The following is a 17,594-nucleotide window of genomic DNA, read 5'->3' as shown; positions in this document are numbered from 1 at the left end:
AGAAACCTCAAAAATACCAAAAATCGGGAGGTACCGTTATATGAGGGCTATACCAAATAGTGGATCCGTGGCGAATATTATTTGGCATTCAGGGAGAGAGCGGACCTACCGAGAACCGTAAAGGCTAAGTTTCAGCTGATTTGGTTAGAAATTGTGGCAGAAACCTTAAAAATACTGTAAATCTGGAGGTGCCTTCATATGGAGAATATACCTAATTTGTCTATACCAATCAGTCTACATACATATAAAGCTTTGTGTCAAATTTTAAAGCTCTAGATTAAATAATGCCGTTACTTCAACAGATAATAAATTTTATTCTGATCAGGAATATATTTACATTTTGTGATCTCCGACGAATATTTCGAGGTTTTGCAAATGGAATGACAAATGTAATATACCTTTCATTGTATGGTGAGGATATAAAAATTTAACAATCTCAAATTTGTCTTCTCTCTGATATGCATGCATAATACACGGGATACATTCACAATAAGCACTCAAGTTCATACATAAACCCTAACTATTACTAACGGGTGACTCATCATTATCCTTTTTATACTTATAAAATGGTTTGTGAATTAGATACTGCAGGAAACAAATAAGTAAAGACGTCAAATATAATAATCAAGTGTTAGTATTGTATTTGACGTCTTTGCCTCATTTTATATCTTCCGCTATACTATGGAGTAACACCTCGAAATACTCATGTTAGACTCTATAAAGTATATTCAGCATTAAAATCAAAGTCGATTTAAGGATGTCCGTCTTTCTGTTTGTCTGTCCTTCTGTGTGACTGTTATAATCACGTTATCTTTCGAACAAATTGAGATAGAAGGCTAAAATTGTGCACACTTATGTATTTTGCCAGTAGGCAGGTTATTTTTGTAAATGTGCCATAGTTACATATGTTTTGGTATAGTCCCCATATAACTATATCTTTCGATTTTCGATATTTTGACGATTTATTTTACATTTTGCAACAAAATTGTTCCGGAGAGTTTAAAATGTGTTCTATCACTTGTGGTAGACCATGGTATATATAGATCCACGTTTTCATATAGCTCCCATATGACGTTACTTCCCACATTTTTTAGAAGAGCCGTTTAAAATTCTCTATGTAGAGTTTGCAATGGGGGTTTCTTTGCCTCATGGCACGGAAGGTAGTTAAAGAAGCGTCTAAAGGAATTGTTTAAAAGTGCAACATATAAATGCAGACAATGTCGCCTTACAAATGACTTTAATGTATAATCTGATCTTTGGCAGACTTTTCACCAAATTTTGCCATGATAAATAGAAAGTGTGTTAGAAGCTAATTAAAAACCACACAAAGCAATGACATTTATACTGTACGTTCACTACAATATAAGAATGTATCTTACACATATCGTGAGAAAATCAACATAGTACAGTGTGACAGGTGCAACAAAGTCAAACGCCATAATTTTTAATTTTTTATTGAATGAAAGCAAAAACTGTTGGAAATAGCACCAAATTTTATATGTTTAGTTTTGTTCGAATTGGTCACCTTTATTGCCGTCAAGCGGCCAATGAAACCGAATGTTGCCCTGTGCTTGCCTGAGGTGATCGACACGTTGGTATATGTTAGTGTCAACCTTGCTCTCCAAAATACTCCAGACACAATAGTCAACGGATTGGTATCTGATGCCACGGTCGATTAATACGAGCGGAGAGCGACCATCGGCTATTATGGCGGCCCACACCATCACCATGGCCGGCGCTTGAGTTCTGGTGGCCAACCGAAGGTGCACATTTTCAGTTGACCTCTTTGGTAAATAAACACGAATGTTTTCTCATCGTAGAAAACCAAATTCGGCAGTTCACCATTTTCGACCCAGCGAAGTAACTCTTTAGCTCTTTATACCCTACAACACTATGTGTTGGGGGTATTATAAGTTTGATTGGGCCAAAAATTATGTAAGACCTCGAAATATTGATTTCCTACATAGGAAAGTATATATGGATCTTCCTATCTCGCCGAGCTGAGTAGATCTAGCTATGTATGTCTGTCCGTCCGTCTGTCCATGTTAATTTGTAATCACTCTACAGGTCGCAATTATGGCCCAATCTTCACGAAATTTAGAATGGAGGTGGGGCTATAGCCAGAATAGAACCCTATTGCTTTTATAGATGCTCGCATAATATTTAGGGACTGAAATGGACCAAAAACTGAAAAATTCCTGATTTTGCAGTTGCTCTACAGGTCGCAGTTATAGACTAATCAAGGATGTTAGCATGGAGCTAGAGCTTAGGGCAGGGCAAAAGCCTTCCAATTTTGATGGTCATCAGGTAATATTTGGTAGGTGATTTAGACCATGACATTTGCGTTAAATAAAAGTCAAATTTTTCATTAAAACGCGAATATTTTTAGTCTCGGCGAAATCACAAATAGACGAACAGGTCAATTCAGACCGTTATATAGATCCCGATAGTAAATATATCGGATACATATAGCGAAATATATACAATGTGTATATACAAAGGAAGGGGATGTTAGCTAGAATGCTTATATCCCAAGAATGGCTGGACCTATTTTGACAAATTTTGTCAATTCAGAATGCCCTCTTGGCATAAAAGAATAATATCTAAAAAAATCGCATAAAAAGATGTCAATAATGATGTAATCTATATTTTGTAATATTTTGTGAGATTTTTTGATATTTTCATATTTTTTATCGCATGCGATTTTTTCATTTTGACTTATAATATTGAAGAATACATTTTGTAATATTTTTTCATTTTACAACACAAGTTGCGGTTATTATATACAAATTGCAATTATCCTCACGAAAAAGGGTAGGCTAGGCTCAGAAATGTTAGGCCTATTGTTTTCAAAGATGTGCGCAATATATTAAGGGGTTAAAATGGACCAACAACTGAAAATGTTCCTGATTTTGTAGCCGTTACAAAGGTCACAAATAGAATCCAAAGGATACGAAATCTCGCATGAAGTTAGAGTTTAGGACTGCGGGTTGAATAGATCACTACTTTTGTGTGAAAAATACCAACATTTCCATTCTATCGAAACGCTGAAAATAACTTACAGGCGAAATCCAAAATACACAAAAGGCGAACTTCTGGCTTTTATGCTGATTTCGTTGACGAATATAGCCAAATATCATAGAGAAGATTAGTGTAGATTTGGCAGTACCTTTTGGTGGAACCTCTTGCATTTGGAGATAATCGCAAAATATTTAGGGGTTCAAATGAACCAAAAACAGAAAAATTTTCCTGATCTCACAATTGAAACCAATCGACACGGAATTTTGCCTGAGGAGAGTGTTAAGGACAAGGAAGAAGTCTAGCATTTTGGATGACCATTGGATTATACTTAGCTGTAAAATGGACCACAACAACTAACAACAGACGGAGTACGTAAATATTAGGCAAATGCCCCTGGACAAAGGATAAGGGTAATATCTGGGCAATGCTCTATGACATAATTTCAAAAGCGGAGTCTTGCAAAATGGATTTGGACATAAGGGTGCTTCTAATATATTGTAGTGTTGTAGGGAATCACATGGTCGGATCCGCACGACTACAGCCTTTGCTTACTTGTTTATCGTTATTGTAATTGTTATCATTATTATTATCATTATTATTATTATTATTATTATTATTATTATTATTATAATTATTATCTATATATATAAAAATCAATTGTTGTTTGTTGGTAACGGAATCAGTTGAAAACGGCTGGACCGATTTGCATAATTTTTTGTACAAACGTTCGTCATACCCCGAGTTAGGTTTTTGAAGAATAAAATATTGACCATGCCTCCTTTTACGCCCACTATTACGATTTATCTGAAATCTTTATATTTGCCAAAATAGTAAAGATATCGGTTTGAGAATTATTACACGAGATGCTGTTGGCTTTCCATCCAACTCTAAGTACTTATTTAGGGGCTGAGGAACGCGCCTACTTTTAAATCTATCTCTCTATATGTAAAAGAAAGTTGTGTTAGTTGCTAGTCTTATAACATAAAGACCGCCGGTCTGATTTTAACGATTTAGACAAATTCGGAATAGCCTCTTGGCAGAAAAGAATAAAATCCAAAAAAATCGCATAAAAATGTGAAATTTGAACATTTTCATTTTGACTTTTAAAATGTACAATAGTAATGTTTTATATTGCATATTTTTTTCCATTTTGACTTACTATTTTCGAATGTACATTTGTAGTGTTTTTTTTTTTTTTTTTTGAATTCTAATATGATGTGTAGGTTTTTTTTGGGTAATATAAAGCCACAACGGATAAAACTGTTATTTATAGATTTTATGTATTTATTCGTAATACCCAATAAATACATAAAATCTATAAATAACAATTTTATCCGTTGTCGCTTTATACGAAAATTCTAGAATCGGGAAAAATCAACAATTTTTCAATGGAATCGATTTTCAAAATAATAGTACATTCTACCAACTTAGTAATCACCTTTAAAAATTTGCCGCAAAAAAATCAGCGAACCAGTTGAAGATTCTTTTTCTATATTGAAGTGTACATTTTTTTATTGGTTTGAATTCTGAATGAATAATATTAAAAATGAAATGAGGGCGCAATAACATCCACTCCACGACCTACATCGTGCTTCAGCTGGAAGATGCGAACACATTTAAACAAACAAAAATGACCGAAAAAGCGTTATGGGATTCATTTCGAAAAGTGGACCTGCTTCTTTCATATGACAATAAATTGCCAAATGAAAACACAAAATGCAAAATACATTGGGACTGCAATCAGTCAAATACCGACTATAAAGAACGCAAAATAGAAATTCTACATAAACATTCAAGATACCTTAAATCGCTTTGGCAGGTCATAATATGGATCATAACCCCTGATAACGGAACAACCCGATTTCAAGTATATTCTACATTTTAACCATATTTTTCGTACTAATTTTAGCTTATGTTGATAATTTAAGAAGAAACCATCTTTGCAAAAAATTATCACGTTTTGGTATCACCATCATATGATTTTAGGTATTTTCGGGGTCTTGGCCACTTTCTTTCATTTTTTGGCCCTTATTTGACATCTTTGTTTCTAAGAGGGAAGAAAACCTCTTCTTATAAATTTTTATTTTTCGGAAAAGTGCGCATCTTAGTCTTGAGGCTACCTGGGGTAGAAAATCATCTTACAGATAATTATGATCATAGGAATTTATTTAAGTATAGTCCCCACATTAGTATACCCCCAAGTCCACTTTCCCAACCAACGTGTGGTCAGAAAAGAAAATTTGGTATTCTATTGAATTTGTAACCCCCAAGAGAATATTGGTTGGGAACGTAGATTTGGGATGTACGTCTATATGAAATAAACTCCGAAATGTCAATCTGGGACTCATTCAGTCGGAAATTGTGGCAGAAACATGAAAAAAAAATACGAAATTATAAAGTAACTTTATTAGATCTCCGCCGCACAATTTAAATGACAAACAAATAATGCCCATCTTACGGTAATCGGAGCAAAAGAGTAATTTTTTTTGGCTATTCTGACAACATTCTGCCTTCAAGTATGAGGTGAACAAAACTGAATACCACGCAGTACGGGATTTTAAACGTTGGAAATACAAAATTCAAATTATAGCTCATTTGAATGCTTTTTACAATATCAAAAATTGAGCTGAATTTTCACATGGGGCTATTATTATGGATGTTCTTTATCATATAGGTATTTAACACTCAAATTAAAGCCTATAGCTGAAAAATAAGATCAGGCTATTCAAAATATTTAAAACCGACGGTAATTATAATTTTTGCCATGAATATTAATTTTTATTTAGTCATGGAGTCATTACTCATAATCAAGTCATTCCTTTAATCAAAATTGGAGTAATTATAATGGCGTCATTGCTTATAATCAAAATTGTGCCGCCTACCTAAGTCAGATCTGTGATTTATTATGCTTTAAAGACTAAAAGTACGGGCCGGCAACGCGGACCGGGCCAGCTAGTTATTTATATTAGCGATATAATGTCTACATTTCGTTGAGGATATTTGTAGCTCCTTAGATAACCTCTAATTCTACTATCTAACACCTCTGCTGCTCTGTTGGTCCCTGCATCTGGCTGCAGACGGGGCTCCATATAGCACTGAAGCTCTTTCCGCGATATGTATGTAAAAACAACCACCAACATTTTTTAAAATTTCTGCTAAATTTTGCAACCGTGTTATGAGAGCATAATGCATCGTGTAACTTCACATATTTTTATGGCCGATATTGGAAATCGGTTAAATCGTTTTAAGCTATAGCCAGATTTAAAATGGGAATGACAAAGGAAGTATTAATGTAATTTAACTTGAGTTGAATATGGCTCGAGAGGAATTTGTATCGAAGACGTCCGCTACGAACGTGCTCCTTCTCATGTCTGCCAAAAATCTTGTGAAAATCCACAAACACATTTATGTTTGAAAATCATACATAAACTAACAACGCATACAGCTATATCGGATGCATTCAACTGAATCCATGTCAATTCTTTAAAATATTACACTTTTAATTTCGTTTAAATTTGCACAACAGCCAATATTCTGAAAACCACTTATCAGCATACAGCAATTAGATCCCTCTAATCATGGTTTCATTACAATCAAATCAATTATCATGAACTAATTTTACATTCTTGATTTCCAATGAAATGTCGTCGTCGTAGTCGTCGTCATCGTCGTTGTCTTTGGGAACAAAAGCAATTTAAATTTCATCTCTTCTTGTCCGGCACACATCGATGACACTTCAGAAGCCACAAAGTGTAAATTTTCAAAATGAAAATAATTTCAAGATTCCACAAAAGTGGGGCGACATCGACGAAGACCAAGACGACGACGTCAATGACTGGTTTTCATGATTATAGCCACAATTAACCGATAATAGGCTGAAATGCAATGAAACGCACGTTCCAAAACTGCAGAGAGCTTTTCCGAGCGAATGAGAATGGCGATTGACAATGGATGGGATTGCTGAAGTATGCCGATGGTGGACTGCCGAGTGGTGATTTGTCTCAGTGGATACTTATGGAATGTGGTAGTGGTGGTGGTGGTTGCTATAGTTCTTGACATAATCTAAATATTTGAGAAGACGTTATGAATAGATGATGCTGCTCTGTTTTAAGAAGAATTTATGGAATGCAATTTTAATAAAAATTTAAGTTATTTGTTACAAATTGAAGTGGATTAATTTGAATTTTGTCTCTGGAATTTTATTTATTTACAAAAGTTTATAAGATTTGCAATCGTCATTGAGTTAGAAGTAATTTACTAGAACTGTAGTGAATTCACTCAAACTGTGAATAGTATGAATGTTGTAAGAGTTGTAAAGAGGTGGACAAGGTGTTGGGGTACTTGAGATATTCATGTCCTTCGACTCTCATTATAAATTGTAAGGAAAGGGGAACAAATTTGGACGTCGAGCTTCTCGTAACGAATATGCACCATTGATATTATATATCAATGCTATAATATTAGAATAAATATTATGATATGGAGAAGCATAAAATCATGATATAACAAGTAAGCAAAGGCTACAGTCGAGCGGGGCCGACCGTTGAATACCCTACAACACTGTAATAAACGATACAGTTTATATAGGCGAGATACTCGAAAGAATTCCACAAGATATTGTGACAAATAATAAAAGAAAACCATCAGGTTTCGTTCTCTAATTTTCGAATAATAGCAACTTAAACTAATTTGCTCATTTCCAATTTATTGGTGGATGTCGCACGTAAATGGTCTTCCTAGATCTGGAACTAATATTTTCCAAAGACCTATAATCTAAGAAGTGGAAAAAGATTAACATTTATTATTGGTTTTTTACTGAAACCCATCTATATGAGATACAGACATTTGACTATATTCTTCAACGAAATCAGCGTTAACGAAATAGTCAGAAGTGCGTCTTTCCTGTATTTGTGAATTCTATAAAAAGTCACTGGAATGGACATTTTCGTATTTTGTCTATAAAAGTTGGCAAACTCCTTCACACATTGAATATTTTTGGATGGCCATCCAAAACTGCTTGGCTTTTGCAATGTCCGGTAACCCCCATAATTACAACCTGCTGACAATTTTGCAGTTTTTTGGTCCATTTCAACCCCTAAATATATGGCGATCATCTCCAAAAAGAGTAGGCTTCTATTCTGACCCTCATCTTATCCCCATACAAAATTTTGCAAGGATCGGGCTATAAATGCGATCTGTATATGATATCCTGATATCCGAACTACTTAGTTTTGTTAGCTGTAGAAATATTACCAAATGTTTAATTCAAAAAAATGAAAATATGCCAAAAATATGACAAAATTGAAAAAATATGAGAAAATATTACAAAATCAATATTTTCGTCTTTAGAGAGATATTTTTATGCGATTTTTTAGACGTTATTTCTTTCCTGCCAAGAGGCCAGTTTGAATTAATGAGAACTGTCGAAATCAGTTAAGCCGTTTTCGACATATAAGAGATCTTTCAAGCATATCTTTTTTGATAGACATATATATCGCAGATATTTTGCTATATATCCGATTAGATGGATGTTAACATCAATGTAAAGATCAGAAGTAACCTTGTCAAGGCTTTGTGATTTTGCCGGCATTTAAAATATTCGCGGTTTAATGGAAAAATTTTGAATTTTTTCAACACAAAAGATATGGTCTATTTTACCCGCTAAATATTATCCAATGACCACCCAAATTGGTAGGCTTCTTCCCCGCCCTAAACTCTAGCTACATGCGAAGTTCCGCGTCGATTGGTCTATAATTGCGACCTGTATAGCTACTGCAAAATCCGACATTTTTCAGTTTTTGGTCCATTTCGACCCCTAAATATTATGCGATCATCTCCAAAAGAAATAGGGTTCTATACTGACCCTAGCCCCACCTCCATTTTAAATTTCGTGAAGATCGGGCCATATTTGCGACCTGTAGAGTGATTACAAATTAACATGGACAGACGGACGGACGGACATACATAGCTAGATCGACTCAACTCGGCGAGATAGGAAGATCCATATATACTTTCCTATATGGGAAATCAATATTTCGAGATGTTACATAATTTTTGGCCCAATCAAACTTATAATACCCCCAACACATAGTGTTGTAGGGTATAATTACCAAGGTAAACTCATGCTATCATACGATTACAATATTTTGTAAGCAAGAATTTTGCATTAATTTCCGAATATGTTGTTATTTTTACGCGTTTTAGACGGTTAAAAAATCAAAGAAGAATGAATTTTGTTTCGACTAGGACATGTCTGTTTACTGCAATACAGATAGAAGATTGTCATCTCTCATTATACCCTCCACCTTGAAAAGGAGGCTATATTAACTTTGTCATTCGGTTTTTAACATACCTAAATATTTGTCGTAGACCCAATAAAGTACATATATTTATGATCAGCAAAAAATTCTTAGTAGATTTAACGATGTCCGTCTGCCTGCCTGTCTGTTGAAATTGCGATACAGCCCACATTATTTGAAGTAGAGCTTAACAATTTGGCAGAAGAACTTGTATAGTGTGTAGGATGGTTGGTATTGAAAACGAGATATATCGGCCCATGTTTTGGAATAGCCGGCATATAACGGTACCTCCCGATATTTGGTATTTTGATCATTTTCACCACATTTTTCTACGGATTTGTTTTAAAATTGACATTTGTAGTCATATTTAGAAACCGGTGTCGAAACATTGTACGTATAGGTCCACTTTTTTGTATAGCCCCAATATAATGGTACCTCCCGATATTCGGTATTTTGAAGATTGGTATTTGTAGTTCATAATGGCTTATAGCTCCGGTGGCAGAACACTGAAAATTAAGGTCCACGCTATTCTATCGGTATTTAAGAAAATTTTGTAGATGACAATCCTTGAAGTATAAAATTGTCTATGGAGGTTCCCGTTTCGGTATGGCCCCCATGTAACGACCTAACCCACTTTATGAGATTTTGAAAAGTTTACTATGGTCATATGGTCCAAATGGTCTTATTGGTATTTGAAGTTTAAAGTGGAAAGCGTTTGAATTCAGATACTTTTATATAAAAATGTTTTCTTTACCCAATGGTGGAGGGTATTAAAAGTTCGTCTCCGGCGAACTCAATGTTTTCTATACTCTACAACACTATGTGTTGGGGGTATTATAAGTTTGATTGGGCCAAAAATTATGTGACACCTCGAAATATTGGTTTCCCACATAGGAAAGTATATAAGTATATATATAATTTTGATGCTCATCGCGCGAAATAGACCATAACATTTGTGTTAAATAAAAGTCAAATTTTCCATTGAACCGCGAATATTTTTAGTCCCGACGAAATCACAAATGGGCGAAAAGGTCAATTCTGAACTTTACGTAGATGCCGATAGTATATATATCGGATATATATAGCCAAATATATACATTGTGTATATACAAAGGAAGGGAATTTCAGTTAGAATGCTTGTATCTCAGGAATGGCTCGACCGATTTTGACAAATTTTTGTCAATCAGAATGCCCTCTTGGCATAAAAGAATAAAATCTAAAAAAATCGCAAAAAAGTTTCAATAAAGATGTTAATATAGATTTTTTTTTTGTTTTTTCATATTTTTTCGCATTCGATTTTTTCAATTCGACTTATAAAATTCAAGTGTAAATTTTTTAAATATTTTTTGACCTTACAACACAGGTTGGAGTTATTATATACAGATTGCATTTATCGTCCGATCCTCACGAAAATTTTCCCAAGGGTAGGGCTTAGAAGGGCTAGGAATACTGTTTTCAAAGATGTCCGCAATATATTTAGGGTTTGAAATGGACCAACAACTAAAAATTTTCCTGATTTTGCAGCTGTTATAATGGCCACAAACAGAAACCAAAGGAAGCGAAATCTCGCATGAAAATATAGTTTTAAACAGCGGGTTGAATGGACCACTACCTTTGTGTGAAAAAATACGAGCATTACTTACAGACGATATCCGAAAAGGCGAACTTCTGGTTGATTTCCCTGACGAATGTAGCCAAATATAGCAGTCAAACAAATCATATAGATGAGTCAAAATTTAGAGATATGGAGGGGCCTCTTGCTTTTGGAGATGATCGCAAAATATTATTAGGGGTTCAAATGAACCAAAAACATGAAAAATTTCCTTGAAGCCAACCGACACGCCATAGAAGAGAGTTAGGGACAGGGAAAAATTCAAGGATTATATTAAGCTGTAAATTGGCCACAACAACTAACCGCACGACATAGTGCGTAAATATTGGGCAACTGTCTCTGGTCAAAACACAAAGGTTAATATCTGGGCAGTGCACCGTGACATAATTTCAAAAGCGAAATCTTCTAAAATGGATTTGGATATAAGGGGGCAAAAATTAAATTGCTTTTTAAAGATTTTTTATACAACGCCGTTCACTAATTCAAATAATTTTTTATTCAAAATTTAGAATTTCAAAAATGTTTTGCCAGCTCATTGTACCAGCAGCTGTGTGGATGTGTCTACCTGTATCATTTTACCATGATTCCACTTTTGTTTGAATGTAAATACTGATCATATGGTGTTCTGTTACCACTTCGTGATATATTCCTGATATGAGTTCAAGTGTCGAATCGGAATAGGTAATATGTTTAGCCGATGTAAACTTAAATTACATATTAAGGACAGTATGAAAAGACGAATAACAGATAGAGGAAGACGAAAGCTTCTAAAAATGTATATCAAATTTATAATTATCGAATATATAATATTATTGAAAAGATAAAGATCGAACAGTTGATTTAGATTATGTTCGGTTTGAAGGTTACGTTTGAAGGTTAGGGAGAACCAAATTCCGACGAATAGGTTGTAGGATCGACTTTGACAAAAGTCATAGCAATATTTTGTTCCTACATTGACTATTTTATAATGTTAACCTACAACAATTAAAAAAGCTGTAAGTGCGGTCGGATTTTTGGCATAGACCATTACAATATTCAAATACGAAACTTGCAACAATTCGGTTGAATAATGTCATTAAAATCATCCAAACACCAAATATGTAGAGGGGGGGCTAAACGAAGACCAGGGCCTGCATACAAGGTGACATGAACAAACTGCAACCAATTTCAGATTGCTTTCATTTCTAAGCCACTCGCCCGACAGCTGTTAAAATTATTTCAGTGACAGCTTATTATATTGTTTAAAGCCTACAAAGGCATTTTGGTGAGAATTTTCCAGAAAAAAAGTTATTCGTGATTGAATTCAAGCGCGATAGTGTGATTTCTTTATATTTGGCTGGAAAACCACAAGTGGCTATCGCTAGAGCACTCCAGCAGTTAAATGTAAAATCTCGTTACCGTGATACTGGTAGCGTAGCCCAACGTCAAGGTAGCTCCCGCTCGTATTAATCGACCATGGCATCAGAATAAATGCCGAATATTATCGCGAAAATATTCTGAATGGTGTATTAAAGCCTTGGGCACGAAAACATTTTGGCCGCAGACATTCCAACAGGCCTCAGCACCATCGCACTCAGCACGCGCACCCAAGAATGGTTACAAAATGAGGTTCCTCGCTTCATTTCCAGCGCACAATGGCCACCAAAATCTCCGGATACCAATCCGTTGGACTATTGTATCTGGAGAATTTTGAGAAGCAAGATTGGCACTAAAAAAATACCCAAAAATACCCACCTCAAGCAAGCGCTTCGCCGGGAATGGGTCAAAATACCGCAGAGCAAAAATCGTGACGATTTCATTGGCCGTTTGAAGGTCATAATTCGTGCCAAAGGTGAGCAATTCGAACAAATCTAAACTTATTCTAAAATTTGATGCTATTTCCGACGTTTTTTGCATTCATTCAATAAAATTAAAAAAAATGTAAAAATTATGGCGTTTGACTTTGTTGCAGTTTTTTTTATCACACCCTGTATGTCCAATCGATTCGAAACATGTAATTGACATATGAAACGCTTAAAGATAACACCGATGAAGTATCGCCGTTGAGGACAGCTGAAACATAAAACAGTGTAAATCAAACGTAACTTGTATCAAGTTACGTTCGGCCGAGCCGAACTTTAAATACCCGCCATCATTAGACAGCACGTTTGCAAATGTTCCAAAAAATTGCAAAAAATCATGAAAATACTGAATATAAGGATTTACCGTTATATTGGGGCTGTTATGAGGACGTGTACCTGCATATGCAATTTTCTGCCGTAGACTGTAGTACCCATTAGGAACTTCAAATACACACAAACTATTTCGGCGAATAATGTCGCTGAATTCATCAAAATACCGAAAATTGGGAGTTACTATTCAAAGACCTGGAAATTCAAATGCAATTTTCTCTCCTAAGCCTTTTTACACTTTGGGAACTACAAATATGAAATATGATACAATTCCGGCGAATAATGTCATTAAACTCATCAAAATACCGATAACAGGGAGATGGAGTTGCATGGGGCCCACACGAAATGTAAACCTTCATAGGCAATTTTCGGTCTTAGTATGAACTTCAAATTCCAAATTTGAAATATTTCTGGTGAAAAGTGTAACACAGTTATATGGGGACCAAAATTCAGACCTATATTGCCAGTTATATGCAAGGATATTTCCTACATACTAGGTACATATATTCTTATTCATAGGAAATTCGGCTTGAAATTGAGTCTAAAGCACCAAAAAAACTTAAATCTCTCGGTATAGTTATATGGGGCTTAAAGCAAAAGGTGGACCTATATGGCCCATTTTCAATAGCAGAAGTACTGGAGACCTGAAATATATCTGAGTAAGAGTTGATCGACCTACTTCATTTTTCTCGAAAGCTTGAGGTATTTCAATGGAAAGATAGGTGGAGATACATCGCTAAATCGACATAAAAAGTTATACTGATCAGGAATATATATACTTTGTGGGGTCTAAAATGTATATTTTACAAACGGAATGGCAAACATAATATACCATACATACCATGGTCGAGGCTATGAGAAGGGTGGGATCAATGCTAAAATCAGAATCTTTATGTCTTGTTTACAAGGCCAAGTAATATTTTTCCAAGGTTTCTTAATTATTTGAAAAAAAATTCTACGTTAAGTTGAATTCACATAAATACACATGTACTTTATGACATTTAAATTTGGTTAGTCCGCATCAACATACCAAATTGACTTGAAAATAATATTTTAATAAGCTTACAAACGTAAGCCTTAAGCTTGAGAAAATCTTGAGAATGTATTAAGAAAGGCTTGTTTAACAATTATAGAATAATCGAAACGGAACCCTTATTTATAACCTTAATCTTGTAATTGAAGTATAAGCTTACGAAAATAATATATTAAGCTTGATAGTGCAATTGTAGAATAAGCTTACAAAACTAATATTTTCGTAAACTTATGTATTTATAAACCAGTAAAGAAAGCCTTAAAATCGGGGCCGACTTTATGATACCCTACACCACTTTCCTAATTTAGTAGAATTCAATCATACACGCTATGCTTATAATTATAATTTAAAGTTCAAAGGACTAAATATGCCGAAGCATTTGTGTGTTTTGAATTCGGACTTGTATTGCCCATTTGGTGCACAATTAATTTGAAATCGGATAAAGATATATATGGGAGCTATATCTATATCTGAACCGATCTTCACCAAATTTGACAAACTAGCTTCTAGACTCAATTCGGTCGTAAGTGCAAAATTGTTGGTTAGCTCACTTTGATACATACGAGACTCTGCTCTCATTGGAAATAATTGTAAATGTAGTAGTAGTAATCGATAATGATCCTCGGCGATCACTGCGATCCTCTGCGATTGCAAGAACCTCTGCGTTCACTTGTCGTTTAGTAGTTGAAGTGTACACTTCTCGCGCTCTAACCCATTGGTACTTCGGTTATACTAACCAGGCCTCTTTCGCCACCCCAAATTACAAAGGTAATTTTGTTGTGTTATAGAAAGAAGAAATACCCCAATAAAGAATGAAACTATTTAGAATTTATTACTAATATCTTATCTTTTATAATAATATCACCGCATTCACCACACACGCGAATCACCCGCACCTCTCACCATCACATAATAACTCTGGGGAGTTCTCGTTGTTGTTGCCGCTGTCTGTCATTCCTCCACTCCCCTGAGTTAAACAGGAGCTATATCCAAATCTGAACCGGTCTCGATAAAATTTAGCAAAGGTATTTCTGAGCTGTATTTGATGTATTTCCCAAATATTGTTGTTACAGACGAAAATAACAAATCGGATGAACAATATATATTGGAGCTATAGCTATATCTGAACCGATTTCGATCAAATTTGGCACACTTTGCTGGCCTAATTTGGTTGTATGTGGATAATTCCGTACTATTCGGGCTGATATTACACGTTCGGAGCACAATAAAAGGCAAATCGGACGAAGATATATATGGGAGCTATATCTAAATTTTTACCGTCCTTGGGCCAAAAAAATGATTTGTGCAAAATTTCATCTGGGTCGGGTAATAAATGCGAACTGTACTTTGTTTACAAAAATACATGGACAGACGTACGGCCAGGCAGACGGACGGACATGCATAAATCGATTCAGAATGTTATTCTGTGCAGATCATCAAAATGAACTATTGGTCTATCTCGTGTCCTTTTGCCTGTCACGAACTAATGCACAAAGACATAATACTCTGACCACCATGTGGTGTAGGGTATAAAAAGCGTAAATATTTTACAAAATTATTTGCTCCATTTTTATTAATTCAGTCGTGTTTTAAATTAAGATCATTAGTTCAAATAATTTTAGGTAATGTTATAATTATGTTTTTTAAAATTTACATTTGATTTTTTTGTTTTTGTAATCGTTTCGCAGCGTTATACGATTTTTAGCGAATTGAAAGGAAGTGCGTGTGTCTTTAATGAATGTGTCCTCCGTGTAGCCCAATGATAAAGTTGCATCTATGAGATAGAGAAATTTACCGTTTTTTGCGAACACTTCTCTTTGTCGTTGTTCCTCTCCAGCGTAGTCGTTCTACCAATTCATTATTTTCTTGTGTGAACACCATGCGCTTCTAAACGTATTGCACAGTTTGTGTACACTTGTGGCAGGAATTATAAGGGGTATGGCTTTTTATAATCAAAACTAGGGATCCTGCTGGTGAATCGCATTTAAATGACCGGCAGTTAACTTTATAATTTTTGCTTTTAAATGAGAAATTGGAACTCATAACTTCATTAACTTTCTCAACGATTGGTGTTAGGATCGCGTTGATGTCTTTCGGCTTACTGTTACCGATTACCGATTGTATACGTAGGTTTTGTACCGTTTACGTTTACCAATATAGACCAAACTTGCGCCAATGAACTTTTTGAAATTGGAAGACCATCAATATTAATATTTAAATCAATTCAACTACCTTTTTTGCTTCTATTCTTACACTTTTTATACACTCCACCATACTATGGAGAGTATATTAACTTTGTCTTTCCGTTTGTAACTCCTCGAAATACTGATGTCAGACCCAACAAAGTATATATTCTTTAACAGCGTAAAATTCTAAGTCGATTTAGCCATATCCGTCTGTTTGTCTGTCTGTCCGTCTGTCTGTCCGTCTGTCTGTTGTAATCACGATATCTTTCGAACGAATTGATATAGATGGCTAAAATTTTGCACACGTGTAGGTAGGTTAAGTTCGTAAATGGGCCATGTAGGTCCCCCCACTTATAAAAGTACCTCCCGATATTCGTTATTTTGATGATTTTAGCGACATTTATCACCGAAATTGTTTCCACTTTGGTATTTGAAGTTAGAAATGGATACTACAGCCTATGGCAGAAAATTATCTGTGCAGGTCCACGTCTTCGTATAGCCCCCATACAACGGTACCTCCCGATATTCGGTATTTTGATGATTTTAGCGACATTATTCACAGGAATTGTTTCAAATTTGGTATTTGAGATTCGTAATGTATACTACAGCCTAAGGCAGAAAATTGTCTGTGCAGGTCCACGTCTTCGTATAGCCCCGATATAACGGAACCTCCCAAAATTCGGTATTTTGATGATTTTAGCGTCATTATTTACCGGAATTGTTTCAAATTACGTATTTAGAGTTCGTAATAGGAACTACAGTCTGTGACAGAAAATGGTCTATGCAGGTCCAGTTCTTCGTTAGGCCCCATATATCAGTACCTCCCTATATTCGGTATTTTGACGAGTTGAGGTACAATACCCACCGAAATTGTTTGAGATGTCGTATTTGACGTTCGCAATGGATGCTATAGCCTGTGACAGAAAATTGTTTATGCTGGTCCAGGTCTTCGCACAGCTACGATATTTTGTTGATTTTAGCTACATTATTCACCGTTTATTTCAAGTTTCGAATTTGAATATGGTAATGGCTTATGATATACAAGGCCCATGTAGGTCCACGTCGTATAAACCACGTCGTATATAATGGCTATATTCGGTATTTTTAAGATTTTAACAGAATTTTTTTAAGGATTTTATTTTTTGAAATTTTCCAAATTAGTTCCAAATGGTGGAGGGTATTGAAAGTTCGGCCTGGCCGAACTTACTGCTTTTTAACTTGTTTTATATTTATAAGGCATTTTTAAAATATTACCTATTAATTTTTACAAAA

The sequence above is a fragment of the Musca domestica genome, unplaced genomic scaffold (genome assembly GCF_030504385.1).
Source record: "Musca domestica strain aabys unplaced genomic scaffold, Musca_domestica.polishedcontigs.V.1.1 31, whole genome shotgun sequence".
NCBI lineage: Eukaryota > Metazoa > Arthropoda > Insecta > Diptera > Muscidae > Musca > Musca domestica.
This window is presented reverse-complemented; position numbering follows the sequence as displayed.